Source organism: Hyperolius riggenbachi, chromosome 1, assembly GCF_040937935.1.
Source record: "Hyperolius riggenbachi isolate aHypRig1 chromosome 1, aHypRig1.pri, whole genome shotgun sequence".
Classification (NCBI taxonomy): Eukaryota; Metazoa; Chordata; class Amphibia; order Anura; family Hyperoliidae; genus Hyperolius; species Hyperolius riggenbachi.
The window spans coordinates 659,389,796-659,407,011 of record NC_090646.1 but is presented as its reverse complement, the minus strand read 5'-3'; the positions used below and the strand labels follow the sequence as shown (position 1 = coordinate 659,407,011).

Below are 17,216 nucleotides of genomic sequence, written 5' to 3'. Positions count from 1 at the left end.
CACGGTGGTTTAAAAAATAAAATAAAAATGCTAATCCACTTACCTGGGTCTTCCTTCAGCCCGTGGCAGGCAGGACGTGCCTGCGCAGTACAGCCCGGAGGATGTCTGATGACGTCAGGGCGCCCGCGTGAGGCGCATTTTGGAGCGCAGAAGAGCCCGACCTGGCAGTCGGCCTGGCCAGATCGGGTGCGCCACCGGAGGAGGCGGGAAACTGCCGTGGCGAGGGCACGTCCTGCCTGCCACGGGCTGGAGGAAGCCCCAAGTAAGTGGATTAGCATTTTTTTTTTTTGTAAACACCGTAAGCAATTATAAGGAGTGCAATAAAAGTTGTAAAAAAGAAATTAGGCTGGCAAAGATTGAAGCTGAAAATCAAATCGCTAGGGATATCAAATCTAACCCAAAGAAGTTTTACAAGTACATCAACTCTAAAAAAAGAAAGGTTGACTGTATTGGACTCCTAAAGGATGAGGGTGGGAACTCAATGGTGGATGACCAAGGTAAGGCAGAGTTATTAAATGCTTTCTTTGCTTCTGTCTTCACAAAGGAAACAGCACTGTTGCAAATTACAGAGGCAGAAGAGTCTCAATCTTCTAACTGTAATATTAAATACTTAACGCAGGAAGAAATGAAGGCAAGACTAAATACATTAAAAATAGACAAGGCACCTGGCCCGGATGGCATGCATCCTCGGGTCCTAAGGGAATTAAGTTCAGTTATAGATAAACCCCTTTATCTTATCTTTTGTAACTCTCTTTCAACAGGCAGAGTCCCAGTGGATTGGCGTACAGCCCACGTTTTCCCATTATTTAAGAAGGGCAAAAAATCAGATCCAGGAAATTATAGACCTGTAAGCTTAACATCAGTTGTATGCAAACTATTTGAGAGGTTACTAATACTAAGAGATACTATACATGACTTCATAGTAGAAAATAATCTTATTTCTCAGCATCAACATGGGTTTACTAAAGACAGGTCCTGTTTGACTAACATGCTCAGCTTTTATGAGGTAGTGAATGCTAATGTGGATATTGGGAATGCTGTAGATGTGATATACTTGGACTTTGCAAAGGCTTTCGACACTGTTCCCCACAAAAGTCTGGTGCAAAAGATGAGGATGCAAGGACTGGGGAAGAGTCTGTGTGCATGGATAGGGAACTGGCTAATGGACAGAAAACAAAGAGTTGTGGTCAATGGATCATACTCAAAATGGGAGACTGTTTGCAGTGGGGTCCCACAGGGGTCTGTACTGGGTCCAGTGCTCTTCAATTTATTTATTAATGACCTAGTAGATTCAGTAGTGAGCAATGTTGCTATTTTTGCAGATGATACAAAATTGTGCAGAATCATCAACTTTCAGGAAGATAGGGACATATTGCAACAGGATCTGGATAGGATGGCTATATGGGCACATACATGGCAGATGAAATTCAATGTTGAAAAATGTAAAGTCATGCATTTTGGTCGTACCAATGGTCTGGCACCATACAAAATAAATGGGATACAGTTGGGGACATCAAACTTGGAGAAGGACTTAGGAGTACTCATCGACAACAAGTTAAATAATCGTACTCAATGCCAAACTGCTGCAGCTAAAGCGAATAAAATTTTGGGATGCATTAAAAGAGAAATAAAGACTTGAGATGTGAGCATAATATTGCCCCTGTTTAACTCTCTAGTAAGGCCACATCTGGAATATGGAATTCAGTTCTGGGCACCACATTACAAAAAAGATATTGCAGTTTTAGAGCAGGTGCAGAGACGAGCAACAAAATTGATACGTGGGATGGAAGGTCTCACTTACCAAGAAAGGTTAGATAAACTGAGTTTATTTATTCAAGAGAAAAGACACCTTAGAGGTGATCTAATTAACATGTATAAATACATCAGAGGGCAATATAATACCTTGGCGGATGAGCTTTTTGTCCCTAGGCCTTCTCAAAGGACTAGAGGACATGATCTGCGCATGGAGGAAAACCGCTTTAGCCATTTATTTAGGAAAGGGTTCATTACAGTAAGAGTGATTAAGATATGGAATGCATTGCCACAGGAAGTAGTTATGGCAAACTCTATACCTGCATTTAAAGGGGGCTTAGATGCTTTCCTTGCGTTGAAAGACATCCATGGCTATAATTACTAGGTAATGCCTAATGATGTAGATCCAGGGATTTTATCTGATTGCCATCTGGAGTCGGGAAGGAATTTTTTCCCTTTTGGGGCTAATTGGACAATGCCTTGTAAGGGGTTTTTCGCCTTCCTCTGGATCAACAGGGATATGGGAGGGAGCAGGCTGGTGTTGTACTTTATTTTATATATTTTCTGGTTGAACTTTTTTTAAACCCAAATAACTTGGTAATTCTCCAATTCTGTATGCTGATTTATACACAAAACTGAATAAGCCTTCCAAAACTAAGCAATAAAAAAATAAAAAAAGTGAATTAAAAATCCTCTCTTTTCCTGCAAATCATAATACTGTTTAATAAAGTTTGCAGATACTGCAAATTAATTGCAAGTTGGGGCATTATAAGGTCAGGCCACACCACTGTGCAGACCCAGTATGGTCTGCAACTGCACAGTATGTTCCTGGTGACATCAGCGGGAGCGAGAACACGGCAATGCAGGCGCAGTGGTTTTCTGACTTTAAAGTCTGAAATTCCAGAAGTGCACCGGAGGCGGGGCCGGAGCATCGGTGAGTGAGTGGCTGCGCGGGCACAGGATGTCTGCGGGAGACCATTAGAAGCTCCGGGTAAGTTCAACTCCTTTCCCCCCGACCCCCCCCTACAGTATTCCTTTAAACTAGGTAATGAGTACATATTTAAGCAAATGAGTCCTAATTATTATGTGTGTTTGTATAATTAATGACTAGGGATGGCCCTGCCTAGGAGAACTCACAGACAAACATGTGATCAGTTTGATCAGCTGATAGATTTGTAGGTTTCTGATTTGCTGTGATGACTTTCTGGTTTAATGCATGATCATGACCAGCCAATCAGAGCCTTATAAATCTATCAGCTGATCAAACGGATCACATGCTTCCCCGTGAGTTCTAAGCAGGGTCATTTCTATTAACAGTGGTGTAGCTAAGGAGTTGTGGGCGCCGATGCAAGTTTTACAATGGGACCCCCCAAGCACTCTATACATAAGAATTGATTTTGCGCTCCAATGGTGCAAGAAGGGGATGGGGAACAGTTTGTTAATGATTACCACTATTCAAAGTATCTATAGAAGTGATTATTATAAGCACAGGACCAATAGGAAGCTAATACTGTAGTTGAGGGAGGGCCAGGGCCGGATTCAAGGCAAGGCCACATAGGCCATGGCCTAGGGCACCACAGGATCAAGGGTGGGTGGGCAGCAGGCTATAGTGGGGTTGGGGGCGGGAAGGGTCACCTGACTACCTATACTGGAGGAAGGTGGGTCATCAGGCTATCTATACAGAAGGGGGGGGGGGGGGGGCATCTGGCTTCTTTTACTAGAAGGAAGGGGGGGGGGGTCATCAGGCTAAATCTGGCTACCTATACCAGAGGGGGGCAGCTTCTGCTGGTGGCCTTGGGCGGTGAAAAGTACAAATCCGGCCCTGGGGAGGGCCCTTCGGGGTCCCCTCTGGCCCAAGGGCCCCGATGCGGTCGCAACCTCTGCAACCCCTATTGCTACGCCCCTGCCTATTAATGACTGAAGAAAACTATCCAAACTTACGCATCCTCTCTTTTCCGTACCCCGACAAAAGTTACATATTTATATAACAGGATCAAAAAAACGATGCAAAACTATATTTGCAAAATGTGGGACCAATCCACCAATCCACACAGATATATAAGTTTGGATAATTTTCCTCAGTATATAAAATGATTTAGGAAGGGAACACACTTATGTCTGTGGGAAACGGAGGCGATTCCTCAAAAGCGTTTTTCCGCATAAGTGTGTCTTGTGTGCGTGTTTTCAATGCATGCACTCTTTGTTTTCCAGTAGCCAATGTTTTCAATGAGGAAACGCATGTGTTGTGTGAAAAACGCAGCGGCTCCATTGAAAATGATTATGTGGGTTTTCATCATTGCGGCTGCAGAAAAGCACTAGTTGTGTTTGCTCCTTATAGATGTTTGAACAGTGTTGTCCATCCACCCACTCATCCATCCATCCCTCTCTACGGGCCACCTTTCTTACCTTGTGATTGGCAGGTCAGTCTGTCTCCCTTGCTCTGTACAGTCCTCTCTGGTGACCGTGTGGCTGTCACCTCTTGAAAGCTGCTGCTGTGAAATGTTCTTTGAATGAGCCTTATATCGTACCCTCCTCCTGGTCTGCCTCAGCAGTCATGGTTAAGCTACAGACACGCCCTCCACACCATAAAACACACATATAACTCTCCAGGGCCGCATTCAAAAATGTGTGTGCAAACTAAGGTATTGGGCTCCCCTCACTCCCTCTGCCCCCCCCCCCCCCCTCCCCTCAATAAAAGTAGTGTTTCCTCATAAAATAACCATTATGTCAGTACTACACAATACAATACAATACATAAAAATAATATGGTAAGACATGACACTATGACTATGGTAGGGATTAGATGGTGAGCTGCTCTAAGGGCAGTCAGTGACATGACTATGTACTCTGTAAAGCGCTGCAGGAGATGTCAGTGCTATATAAATACATAACAATAATATGGTAGGACATTAGGCTATGACTATAGTAGGATTAGCTTGTGAGCTCCTCTGAGGACAGTCAGTGACATGACTATGTACTCTGTAAAGTGCTGCAGGAGATGTCAGTGCTATATAACTACAAAATAATAATATGGTAGGACATTAGACTATGACTATGGTAGGATTAGATTGTGAGCTCCTCTGAGGACAGTCAGTGACATGACTATGTACTCTGTAAAGTGCTGCAGGAGATGTCAGTGCTATATAAATACATAATAATAATATGGTAGGACATTAGACTATGACTATGGTAGGATTAGATTGTGAGCTCCTCTGAGGACAGTCAGTGACATGACTATGTACTCTGTAAAGTGCTGCAGGAGATGTCATTGCTATATAAATACATAATAATATTATGGTAGGACATTACACTATGACTATGGTAGGGATTAGAGTGTGAGCTCCTCTGAGGACAGTCAGCGACATGACTATGTACTCTGTAAAGTGCTGCAGAAGACGTCAGTCCTAACAAAAACACAATATTTATATGGAAGGACATTGGGCTGTGACTATGGTAGGATTAGAGTGCGAGGTCCTCTGAGGACAGTCAGTGACATGACTATGTACTATATAAAGTGTACAGAAGATGGCAGTGCTATATAATAATAATAATAATAATAATAATAATATGTTAGGACATTTATTACGATTATGGAAGGATTAGATTGTGAGCTCCTCTGAGGACAGTCAGTGACATGACTATGTACTCTGTAATGTGCTGCAGAAGATGTCAGTGTTATATAAATACATAATAATAATATGGTAGGACATCAGACTATGACTATGGGAGGATTGGATTGTGAGCTCCTCTGAGGACAGTCAGTGACCTGACTATGTACTCTATAAAGTGCTGCAGAAGATGTTGGTACTATTTACATACATAGTAATCATAATATGGTATGACATTAAACTATTGCTAAGTTATATAAATACTTATAATAATTAGGGTGACACATGAATGGAATTTTTTTAGAGAAGGTGATATCAAGAGAGAAGGGAGAAAATATAGGTTGAGAGAGTGAGAGAGGAGTAGAAAGAATAGAGCCTGTGGCTTAAAGGGATACTGTAGGGGGGTCAGGGGAAAATGAGTTGAACTTACCCGGGGCTTCTAATGGTCCCCCGCAGACATCCTGTGCCCGCGCAGCCACTCACCGATGCTCCGGCCCCGCCTCCGGTTCACTTCTGGAATTTCTGACTTTAAAGTCAGAAAACCCCTGCGCCTGCGTTGCCGTGTCCTCGCTTCCCCTGATGTCACCAGGAGCGTACTGCGCAGGCACAGACCATACTGGGCTTGTGCTATACACTCCTAGTGACATCAGCGGGAACGAGGACACGGCAACGCAGGCGCAGGGGTTTTCTGACTTTAAAGTCGGAAATTCCAGAAGTGAGCCGGAGGCGGGGCCGGAGCATCGGTGAGTGGCTGCGCGGGCACAGGATGTCTGCGGGGGACCATTACAAGCCACAGGTAAGTTCAACTCATTTTCGCCCGACCCCCCCTACAGTATTCCTTTAAATGAAATTAACTTTTTCTCCTGAGTTATCTTGTATGAGATCATTTTCATCTTCTCTTTAAAATAACTTTTCAGCATTTAACAATTTAAAAAGAGGAAGACAGAGGTAGATTAAGTGCATGCTAGCAGGATTCTCTAGTATTTGCTGCTGTCAGCGTGCATCTCGGCACATGTGTGTAGAAGCTCTGTACTGCTCTGTAATCTGACCTGTTGCTCAGCTATTAGAAAAACAATTAGCTTATAACCAACACAAAATGTTCCTTTTATTTTCCATTGCTAAACTTTGTGTCCTGATCTGGCTAGCCAGTGAATTAATGAGCTGATAAAAGAGGAATTCAGCTGTGTGATTGAATAAAAAAAATTGCACACCATTTGAGTACCTCAGCGTGGAATTCCTGAACTCCGTAGCTGCTTTTCCTGTTCAGTACACACTGCTGGAGCCTGGAAACAGTTAAATGTATGTTACCCAGCAGGGAGGGGGGCAGTTCCCCCCAGTCACTTCGGGCCCCTCACAAGGCTACTGGTTGTGATGCCCAGAGGGCAGCTCTGTATCTCTCTAGAAAGGCTAGTTATAAACAGAACTGGCATTTGGCATAAAGTCATGAAGTCAGGAGCAGGGATGAGAAGCTTCTTCAAACACATTTACTGATCCATATAAGATGATGAGAAAGAAACTGTAAGGTGGCCAACTTAGGTTGTGTTCCCACTAGAGTGGAGAATGGACATTTTTTTCTACGTTCTGTGCTCATCAAGTGAATGTCTCCTCCATGGAATCCATTGCGGTAAGTGGAACTTCTGTGCAGTCCGCGATAATCCCGGAATGGTGGATGCGTTCCCCATATAGCCTATGGGGTAGCACATCTGTCCCGGGCTGCAGCCTGACCATCGGAGCGAACATTACACTGTCCACTCCCACTGGTCCGACACCACAAGTGGGTCCAATTTTAGCGACTAATCAACCTTCCAATCCAATAATTGTGATTGGTTTGGAGAGTTTTGATGGTGCCAGTTGACAACAAAAGTTAATTTCATCCATCTGTTTTGGGGATCGATTCTGTCTGAAATGATTAGTTATATTTTCGATCTTGTTTATGGACTAAATCGATGATTTCTGATTGTGTCCTTTTTATCGCAATCATCAGATCGGACGGTCTATCGTTCGCTAAAATAGTACCGTTAATGGCCACCTGTTTCCAGTTTGATCAGGGATGGATTTGTACTCTTTACCGCCCAAGGCCACTGTCAGCAGCCACCCCCCATTCAGTTTAGGTAGCCAAATGACACCCCCCCCCCCCAGTATAGGTAGCCAGAGAACCCTCCCTCCTGTATAGTTAGCCCATTGACCCTTACCTCTATTATAGACAGCCAGATGACCTCCCCCACCAGTATTGGTAGACAGATAACCCTTCCCCCAACTCCCCAACTCCTCCAGTTTGGACAGCCTAATGACCACCCCCCTTCCCCTCCAGTATAGGTAGCCTGATGACCCCTTACCCCCCCCCCCCTTCCATCTAGTATAAGAAGCTCCCCTCTTCTGTATAGATAGTCTGATGACCCCCCCCCCTCCGTCCAGTACCGGTAGCCAGGTGACCATTCCCACTCCCCGAAATAGCTTCCTCCCCTCCTGCCCTTAATCCTGTGATGCCCTAGCCATCTATTCACAGAGCAGTGTGGACAAGTGTACAGCACTATGGAAGATGATTGGGGCTAGGGAAAATGATATGGCTATATTAATCAATAATAATAATAATATGCATGTAGCTACTACCGGTAAGGATGGTGGATGGAGATGCAAGTCATTCCAAGCTGATGCAGGGCTGTGCTAGTGCTGTATGCAAAATTATGCGGCATGAAAATGGATCAATCGAATTCCACCTTGATGGGATATGATTGGTCCATTTTCAAGCTGCTTACATTTCCATACAACATCTGCTCAGTCTTGCATCAATGTTTGGAATTGTATGCTTCCCATTGCCCATAGCAAATACACTACTAATGCATATCCTGGGAAGTCAAATACATTAAAGTGTATCTGAACTTGAGTTGAAAATAATAATAATTCTCCCTCAATGCACAGCAAAAATCGCTCAAGTCAGTTTGGCTATGTAGAGATACCTCTGAGGATGCTGCTATACAGCGAAACCGGTCAGGTGGGAGACTAGCAGCTCCAGATCTGATTTATCATGTGCAATCTACTAATGGAGTACCCCTGGCCACAGGTCCCTAGATGTAAGTGATTTTTTTACCTCTTTTACTTTATTTGTTTTATTGGATGTTATGCCTTCAAGAACATTAAAGCGGTTTACACTTAGAGGAATTTATTTGCTTTGGTTACATAGGGTATGTTTATGGACCGCATGAGGACATGTTGATTTGCTGAATAAGAATAAGACACGTGATCTGATGACAGTCTTGGCAACAATAATGAACTGATGGTGACCAGAGCAGGATCATCCACTAGGCCGGTGCCTTCAATGGTTATGGTAGTGGCCTCATCATCTCCCGCTTTGACTACTGCAATTCCCTACTGTCTGGCCTCCCCTTGAAACGCATTGCACATCTTCAATCAGTCATGAATACAACAGCTAGACTCATCCATTCTTCCCACCACTCTGCTTCCACTTCTCCCCTTTGCAAAGCCCTACACGGGCTCCCTATCTGCTTCAGGATCAGTTTTAAAGAGAATCTGTATTGTTAAAAACGCACAAAAGTAAACATACCAGTGCGTTAGGGGACATCTATTACCCTCTGACACAATTTCGCCGCTCCTCGCCACATTAAAAGTGGTTAAAAACAGTTTTAAAAAGTTTGTTTATAAACAAACAAAATGGCCACCAAAACAGGAAGTATGTTGATGTACAGTATGTCCACACATAGAAAATACATCCATACACATGCAGGCTGTATACAGCCTTCCTTTTTAATCTCAAGAGATCATTTGTGTGTTTCTTTCCCCCAGCAAGCTATCATCCACTGAAGACATACAAGCTTTTTCTTCCTGCAGACATCTCTGCCAGTGTCTGTAATTCTTCAGTATGTGAAAGCCCAGCCAGCTCAGAGGAGGATTTATCCAGCTTGTAAAAGATAATAGAGCAGAGAGAAGCTGCCCTAATCTAAATAACACACAGGCAGTGTGCATAGAGGGGCCTGGAAGGGGGAGTTCATAGCAGAACCACAACACTGAAGAACTTGGCAGCCTTCCAGACACAGGCCGACAAGTCTGACAGGGGAAAGATACATTGATTTATTACAGAGACTGTGATAGTAGAAAGAGCTGCAGTAAGCCAGAACACATTAGAATAGCTTTTGGAACTTGTAGGATGATAAAAAACAGGATGCAATTTTTTGTTACGGAGTCTCTTTAAGATTCTGTGCCTTACCTACAAATCTGTGCACGAGGCCAGCCCAATCCACATCTCTGAGCTCGTCCACAGATATATACCTGCCCAGCCCCTCCAATGATCTCTGCCTGAGATCGCCTTGCGCATTTCTCATTCCGTGTATGACTATAGGACTTCTCAAAAGCTACCCCCACCCTATGGAACTCCCTCCCACTCCCCCTCAAACCCACTCCTTCCTTGAACACCTTCATGCAATACCTCAAAACACATTTCTTTAAAATGGCCTACCCCCCATATTCTACACTTACATTTTCCAAAGGCATACCTTATGTGTCCCTCCCCCACGCTTTAGATAAGCCTTTGACCAGGGCCTTACCCCCCTTAGTGTGTCCATTATTTGTGTAATTTAGTTGTTTTATAAAAATTGTTTATGTGATTTAGTTGTTTTAGAAGAGTGCTGTCTGTTATTGTTTACATTATGTGAATGAGTTACAAACAACCTGGTGTGGCTGTTAAATATAAATATGTATCTCATGTATGTATATATTTGAATATTAGATGAAGATTAGAAATCATGAGAAATATTCCTCCTCCTCTTCTCAGGTTTCTATAACACTAATGCCAAGGTGTCGTTCCTGACAGGTCAGCCAGGGTATGGATGAGTGCTGCACTGTACCCACTACTATGTGCCTCTGTCATGCTCACATATGACATCACTTGATTAGTGCTGGGAGTTCACCAGATATTACCGTCAGTCTACTACAGGGGACTTACTACAGAAGTTATGCTTAATTCACTTGTTATATAGGGGGACATGATTGCTGCACTTGTTATATAGGGGGGACATGATTGCTGCACTTGTTATATAGGGGGGGCATGATTGCTGCACTTGTTATATAGGGGACATGATTGCTGCACTTGTTATATAGGGGGCATGATAGCTGCACTTGTTATATGGGGGACACGAATGATAGCTGCACTTGTTATATGGGGGACATGATGGTTGTACTTGTTATATAAGGGACATGATGGCAATCTGAACTTTGGATCGATTTCATTAATGTGATTAGATTGGTTAGAACAGGGGTCAGGAACCTTTTTGGCTGAGAGAGCCATAAACGGCACATATTTTAAAATGTAATTCCGTGAGAGCCATACAATATGTTTCAAACTGGGATAGTAGGGCTCACATCCCTGTTGCCATGGTGATGTGTATACAGTTGTGTCAGACACGTCTTCAGCTTCTCTTGGGTTTCAGCAACATCAGCAATTTCCCCGAGAGCCAGACAGAAGAAATACTGACTAACCGCTTGTACAATTAGCTAGCTGACTTGGGGGTTGATTCACTTTGTAGGATGATATCCCTGCACTTTGGCCCAATAGGCTGCCAGGCAAGTAACAGGCAGTTTGTTGGGCCAATCAAAGTGCTGGGATCTCGTTCGACAAAGTTACTGGACCTGGCAGGGCCCAGAGTGAGACAATTGGAGCAGCTGTAAGTTTTGGGGGTAGTGCGAGTAAGTTAGTAGTGCATTCTATAGCAGTAGCGTGCCCTACTTTGAAAATGTTACTTGCACTGCCACACTAAGCTGCGCTGCTTGAGCAGTGTAGATGAGTGAATCAACCCCTAACTGTGTGCCAGATGTAGCCATTAAAAGAGCCACACCTGGCTCCCGATCCATAGGTTCCCTACCCCTGGGTAAGCAGATTTTTGTCCATTAGTGAGCCCAAGCGATCATATATGATCGTTCATATGAAGAATTGTTCGCAAACGATCATTCAGGAAATTGTATCGTAAGTGGCCACCTTAAGGGAACTGCCTAAATTATCCATTTATTTTATTTACTCAATTTACCCTTATGCTGCATAGATTTGGTAAAATTGGATGAAAAAGATTGGATCATTAGTGAACACCTTAACTGAGGGTGATTTACCCCACACTCCCCCCTTCCCGAAAAAGAAAAAAAAATAACATCTCAATTGTCTGTTACAACTCAGTTTGTTTAATAGTTTCATGCTCTATTTACATTCTCCAAAACGCGTACGTTAAAAAGGGGCGCTGGGAAAAAAGGGCGCGGGGTTTTAAACGATAAGCATGGATAACGTTTAAAAATGTATTGTACTGTATTTCGTTTAAAATTAATGTTTTATAAAGTTATAAATCATTAAATAATGTGCATTAAATCGGCAATTGTAAAAACGTTAATCTTTCGTTTAAATAGTGAAACGTATAATAACGTTTAAAAAAAAATTACTAAGTAACCCTCCCTGTACCTACCCCTAACCCCTAGACCCCCCTGTTGATGCCTAAACCTAAGACCCCCCCTGTTGGTGCCTAAACCTAAGACCCCCCTGTTGGTGCCTAAACCTAAGACCCCCCTGTTGGTGCCTAAAGCTAAGACCCCCCTGTTGGTGCCTAAAGCTAAGACCCCCTATTGGTGCCTAAACCTAAGACCCCCCTGTTGGTGCCTAAACCTAAGACCCCCTGTTGGTGCCTAAACCTAAGACCCCCCTGTTAGTGCCTAAACCTAAGACCCCCCTGTTGGTGCCTAAACCTAAGACCCCCCTGTTGGTGCCTAAAGCTAAGACCCCCTATTGGTGCCTAAACCTAAGACCCCCCTGTTGGTGCCTAAACCTAAGACCCCCTGTTGGTGCCTAAACCTAAGACCCCCCTGTTGGTGCCTAAACCTAAGACCCCCCTGTTGGTGCCTAAACCTAAGACCCCCCTGTTGGTGCCTAAACCTAAGACCCCCCTGTTGGTGCCTAAACCTAAGACCCCCCTGTTGGTGCCTAAAGCTAAGACCCCCTATTGGTGCCTAAACCTAAGACCCCCCTGTTGGTGCCTAAACCTAAGACCCCCTGTTGGTGCCTAAACCTAAGACCCCCTGTTGGTGCCTAAACCTAAGACCCCCCTGTTGGTGCCTAAACCTAAGACCCCCCTGTTGGTGCCTAAACCTAAGACCCCCCTGTTGGTGCCTAAACCTAAGACCCCCCTGTTGGTGCCTAAACCTAAGACCCCCCTGTTGGTGCCTAAACCTAAGACACTCCTTAGTGCTCACTGTATTGTGTGTAGAATAATGTTTTAAAAACAGTAAGGGATAAAATATATTACAATTTACGTTACGTACTGATCGCTTTGTTTCGTGAATAATAATGTTTTACAAACAGTAAGGGATAACATTTAAAATAATGTTTTATTGAAATAAGAAACGTAAATCATCACAAGCAGTTATAAAACATGAAAAATCTTCGAGCGCCGTTGGAAAACGTTATTATTCTCGGGCGCCCTTTTTTCCTGTTCGGCGCCCAGTAAACGATAATTATTATAGGAGTGAATGGCGGCGCCCAATTTGTCCACTAGCCTCCTGCGCCCTTTTTTACTGTTACCCTCCAAAACTTCCCCATTGCCCTCCAGTAGTTCATAATGAGTAAACCAAACCATCCTGATAGTGTAACACTGCTGCCCCCTGCTGCCCATCTTTATTAAATCATCCCCCAGAGCAGCCACACTCACTGTGTAAACTTCAGCCTGCTAGACCTGCTCTACAACCCTAAAAAGTCACCCCAGGCCTGAGAATCCTGCCAGCAGGTCCATTTGGCTGCCTGATCTATCTGTCACATAATTCCGCCTTGTATAATATTAACGATTATTATGACATTACATAAGGCGAGATGAATCCTATTCTCGCCGCGGATCTGCTGCTATCTGATAGCGTTATTTATAGAGTCTTTTTTTACTGTGGTGATAAAACGATTACATGCTGCGCTCTGCAGATCTGCAAAAAGTCTGACACATAGTAACAACACTAACAACAATGCAGTAATAATAATAAAATGATACTGTCTATGTGATGATGGTAGTGCCAAGAAAGGAAAACAAAAACACTTCTTTAGCCAAAATTCTACACTAGTCATGTTAAGTAGCATTAAGATCATACAGATGGCCATACATTTTTTTATTTTATTTTTTTCCCATGAATACATTTATGAGGACATGCACATACTACAATGTGAGCATCTCTGTTGTGCTTCCCACTGAACTGGCAGCCTCCCTCTTGCAGACTTTGGGAAACCTTTCATCCAAATCCTGCCCTTTGCTTTTGAACTCCCTGGGCAGAGAATTGAGTGGCAGACCCTAACAGCATAGTTAGATGGCTTGCTTCCCCAAATAACATAAATAGACACGGTGTCCCCCACAACAACATAATCAGGCAACACAGTATGGTAGCACCCCCCCCCCCCCCAAAAAAAAAATAGACAGTTTGGCTCCCCAAAACAACCCAAGCAGGCACAATGTTCCCCCCAAATAATATAAATAGGCCCATAAAACAACATAATCAGGCAGTGTGTCTTTCCAAATATAATAAGGCAGCATGCCCCCCCCCCCCCAAAAAAATAATAATAATTAGGCAGTGTAGCGCTAAAAAAACCCTAATGAGGCACAGTGGCACCCCCATGTAACATAAATAGGCTCAGTGTCCCCCCCAAAAAACAATAAGGCAGCATGTACACCCAAAATATAATTAGAAAATTGTACCACCAAATAACATAATTAAACAGTGTATACGTCCCAGATGTCAAAAATTAGGCAGTGTGTACCCCACAAATAATATAACTAGGTAGCATGTCCCCAACAACTTAATTGGTCGGAATGTCCCAAAACAATATACTGTAATAATTAAGCAGGATATATTGCTCAAACAATATAATTAGACAGCATGCCCCCAAGCACCATATTTTGGCAGCATGTCCCCCAAACAAAATAATTAGTCAGCATATTCTCAAAACAACATAATTAATTTGCATGCCCCCCTCAACCTCTAATTAGGCAGATTGCCCACGAGCCAACAATAATTAAGCAACATGTAGCCCTTAAACAACAAAATTATACAGAGTTCTCCCAAAACAACACCTGCCTGTAACTGCAGAAGCATTAATTCTAATTCATGGACTTTTCAATAATAATGATCATTTTCTGATATGACCCAGGCAAGTGTATTTTTTTCTTTTTAATCTATCCTGAATGGCTGAATAATTTGTCTTCTCCAGTATTTCCGCTCTTCTCCAATTTTAGTAAATTTAAACTCCGGATGTATTTCCCACCTTAGCAATAGCACTGCTGACGGGTACATTTGAAAAGGGCTCCTGGAAAAAAAGGGCTCCTGATATAGACTAAAAAAAGCCATATTCGGCTACAAAGGGCGCCCAGTGTAGCCCATATGCTAAATTCGGCTACAAAGGGCGCCCAGTGTAGCCCATATGCTAAATTCGGCTACAAAGGGCACCTGGTGTAGCCCATATGCCAAATTCGGCTACAAAGGGTGCCTGGTGTAGCCCATATGCCAACCTTATGAAAGCCTTGTAGCCAAATCAAAAATATGGGCTACAAAGGGGCGCCCTTTTGTAGCTGAATTAAAAACTTTGTAGCCGAAAGAAAACTCGGGATCTTTTTTCACCACCTAGTAGCCCATATTTGAAGAAATAACATTGAAGTCTATGGAGGAGCCCTTTTATTACAGATGGCTGAGGAACCCTTCTCAACTGATTCCCTGCTGAATGATGATTTACACAATACCTTCCAAAACTAACAGTACTGCCGCAACTACTGGAATACAGCACAGCACCGCGCAGCACAACACAGCACAGCACAACGCTTTGTGGCTATATAGTGTACTGGTTAAGGGCTCTGACATGGGAGACCAGGGTTCAAATCTTGGCTAGGGTCATTAAGGCGTCCTTGGGCAACACTCCCTAACACTGCAGGGTGGCCCCTTGAGTGCGCCCTTAGTGGCTGCAGCTCTTGAGCACTTTGAGTCCGACGTGAGAAAAGCGTTATACAAATATTAGGATTATAAACTCTTAACATATTGTTAACCATCGTTACACTGTCTGATTGATTGCTCTATTGTCTATGTTGGTTGAGCAATCGGCGAGTCAAGTTTCCCCGATTGTGATTGTAATCTGACTGTAAAACGATCCGATTTCCCGACTCCCATCAGCGGTGTGTCACATTATGACATCACCACGGTCATATAATTAATATTAGCCCTATCTAGGCACTGCAGATGCCAGGTATTCTGCAGCCTGGTCAGATCACGCTGAATCTGTTGCGTTGCAGCATAGTGGACAACGTATACGCTAAAATGTTTATTCATGATTGTTTCAGGTAATACTTTAGGAATAAGCGCTGTACAAGCACACTGCTTGGCTATCTCTTAAATGGCATGTTCGGCTCTTTGGCCTGGAGAGGGTGCCCCAAAGCAATAAAAGATCTCACAGTAACAATAGAAAATGATTGTTAGGCAATATTATGGATTCTGTACGCTTTTAGCCTGAAACAATTGCAAACTTTTTTTCAAACGATCAAAAAAATACAATAAGGCAGATTCCCTGACCACCTGCAAAATGTACAGGCGCAAATAGCACAGCCCATTGTTTACTTTGCATGAATAGCAGCAAAAACATACTATATGTAACTAAGTAAATCTGCCCCAATGTGTGGACTTACCCAGGGCTGGATTTACCATGAGGCACGGTAGGCACGTGCCTACAGGCGTTGGATAATGGAAAGGCGGCTCCCTCCCATCCCCAAGTGCCTCCTTCCATGATAAGAGCGTACATGAGAGGTTACTCACCCTGGTCTCAGCATTCCACTGATGAGATCTCCCTTTAGTCAGGAGTACCTCTAGCTACTTACTACTGAGGTTCCTCTAGCTACCTAATACTTAATACTTGGCGGCACCTCTAGCTACTTAACCTCCCTGGTGGTTAATTTTTTTTGCCAAATTGGCAAAAATCCTTTTTTTTGTTTTTTTTTGTTTCATGTAAAGCTACCAGAGTGGTAGCTACATGAAGCACCACTAGAGGGCGCATGTGGCCCTCTAGTCCGATCGTCGCCGGCATCTATAGCAAACAGGGGAACGCGTATATAACGCGTTCCCCTGTTTGGCTTCTCCTGTCGCCATGGCGACGATCGGGATGACGTCATGGACGTCAGCCGACGTCCTGACGTCAGACACCTCCGATCCACCCCATAGCGCTGCCCGGAACTCATTGGTCCGGGCAGCGCAGGGCTCTGGCGGGGGGCCCTCTTTCGCCGCTGCGTGCGGCCGATCGCCGCAGAGCGGCGGCGATCAAGCTGTGCGCGCGGCTAGCAAAGTGCTGGCTGCGCGCACAGCAATTTATAGCATAAAAATCGCCGCACCAGGGGCTGAGCTCTCCCCCTGCGCGGCATAGCCCGAGCTCAGCTCGGGCTTACCGCCAGGGAGGTTAATATTGAGGGTATGTCTGGCAACCTAATACTAAGGGGCACCTGTAGCTACCTATGACAGGCAAGGGAAGTAAGGGAGAAGTAACAGCTGGGACAGACAGCACAGTTGCAGTGTAGTTTGGCAGGGAGTTGGTAGGTTCATGGAGGGTGAAGTCTGGGATGCCAGGACATCTGTGCCTATGGGCTCCTGTAAGGTAAATCTGGGCCTGGACTTACCTTTGATGCACTAATATTACAGGGAATAAAAGCCAAAAACCACGAAGGACGAGAATATGGAATTCAGTTCTGGGCACCACATTACAGGAAAGATATTGCAGTTTTAGAGCAGGTGCAGAGACGAGCAACAAAATTGATGCGTGGGATGGAAGGTCTCACTTACCAAGAAAGGTTAGATAAACTGGGTTTA

General features: G+C 44.0%; 1 protein-coding gene across 4 annotated transcripts in view; it reads right to left on the bottom strand.

The window, feature by feature from the left end:
* Positions 1-17,216, bottom strand: part of SLC14A1 (solute carrier family 14 member 1 (Kidd blood group)) — a 62,664-nt gene that overhangs the window by 44,641 nt on the left and 807 nt on the right. The window contains exon 1 of one of the 4 annotated variants that reach the window (XM_068252149.1): positions 4,159-4,234. The exons of 2 other annotated variants lie outside the window; for them this stretch is intronic. The gene's annotated coding sequence lies outside the window, so the exon portion shown is untranslated. Of the gene's footprint in view, positions 1-4,158; positions 4,235-17,216 lie in introns of those variants that run through there. One more of the 4 variants, XM_068252156.1, reaches the window with a different exon arrangement.